This window comes from Pteropus vampyrus, unplaced genomic scaffold (assembly GCF_000151845.1).
Source record: "Pteropus vampyrus isolate Shadow unplaced genomic scaffold, Pvam_2.0 Scaffold120, whole genome shotgun sequence".
NCBI lineage: Eukaryota > Metazoa > Chordata > Mammalia > Chiroptera > Pteropodidae > Pteropus > Pteropus vampyrus.
The window spans coordinates 179,325-181,159 of NW_011888901.1; positions in this window are offsets into that span (position 1 = coordinate 179,325).

The following is a 1,835-nucleotide window of genomic DNA, read 5'->3' on the forward strand; positions in this document are numbered from 1 at the left end:
TATTCTTCAACCCATTCTCATCTAGCTTCCATCTCCGTCACTTCACCGAAACTGTTCTTGTCAAGGTCCCTAGTTCCCTCCAAGTTACCAACTCAGATGACCAATTGTCTGTCCTCAACTTATTAGGCCTCTCAGCATCAGCTGTCCCATCAATCACTCACTCCTTGAAACATTTTCTTCATTTTGTTTTTGTGATTCTTCCTCACTTTCCTGGTTTTCCTGCCTCACTGGTTGCTCCTACTTAGTCTGCTTTTCAGGGCCCTTCTCATCTTTGTGATCTCTAAACTTTGGAGTACACAGAGCTTTGTCCTCAGAGCCCTCTTCTCTACCCATACTCATTTTGATGAGGATCTCATTCAGTCTCATTGCTGATGAACCCCAAACTTTCAGCCCTATTCCATACCTCCCCTCTAAACTCCAGACTCATATTTCCAATCACTTATAGAACATTTCCACTTGAGTGTTTTATAGACTGTCCCAACCAATGTGGCCCAAACTAAGCTCAAGTTGTTGCCCAAAGAAGACTTCTTTACCTCAGGACATGGCCCTAAGCAGAAACCTAGAAGTCATCCTTAGAATGTTTTCCCCAACTTCCCACACCATGTCTACCACCAAATCCTGCCTATTCCGCTTCCTAAACCTAGACCTATTCCTAGACTTCTCACCACCTCTACAGTTACTACTGCTGCAGACAATGGGCAAATAATAAAGGATCCGGAGTAGGGGAATTGATATATTTGCTTTATCAAATATATTTGGTTTTTATCCGCCTATTGTTCACAGCAGTAGTTTTCAAACTCATGTTTCAATGGTGTTTTGTTTAAAACAGTGGGACTTTTTTCAAAAAATTTTTTTTAAACAAAGAAACAAACCTTTTAAACATAGGTAAATTGGAACTATTCGGGCTGGAGTGGGGCAGAGACCCTATAGCCTCTCCCACTCAGTGTTCTCCTTGCCCCTTCCTCCCCTCTCACCCCCAGCAGATACTGGGGTAGATCCACGGAGGCCGCTCTGTGGAACTTTAGTACTCCAGGAAATGCCATTGGAAAACCTGCAAGACAAAGTCCAAAGCTCTTACAAAACAAAGAAGCCACCAATAATAAGAAAGCACTTCTCCATGCTCTAGGTCCTGCTCCCCTGCCTATCTCATTTCTTGCCACCCTATCATTCTCCTTATGCTTGGGCCACAGCCAACCACTAGCATGTCCCTCGGCACCTCCAGCAGTTTCATCCCTTAGTGCACAAACATCCTGTTCCCTGAGGGAATGCCCTGTCCTCCCTACCATGCCTCAATCTGGCAAACTTCTCTTTCAAGAATCAACACAAACCAGCACTGCCTCTGCAAAGTCTCGCCTTGCTCCTCAAGGAGGATTTAAGGAGGCCTTCTTCAAACTCTCTCAGCATACTCTGAGCCTTGCATTTTCTTGGCTCAGGTGCCTCGATGGCAAGGGATCTTACTCTGTTTATCTCTGTATACTGCAGATGCCTAGTTTGTAACAAGTGCCCAATCAGTGTTTGGAGAATGGCCGAGGAGACTGAAGTAATGGTCTTGACCTTATTTATAGACCCTATTAATATGTTGCTTTAACCAAAAGGACTAACTAGATAGGGCTATCTTTACTGATAAGCATGAAATACACTGAGACTGATTTCTTCTCTTCCAGCCTGGAAGTCATAAACAATGTACCCCTTCTGTCACAGGTTTCTGAGGGGGAAGAGAGGCTTTCTTACAGCCAGCTGCTGTTGGCAGCTTTCCTGAGCCATTATCTGGCCTGACTAGGAGCCCCACAGGACCTCTAGGTTATCATGCACACAATAGCTACAATGTGCTGGGC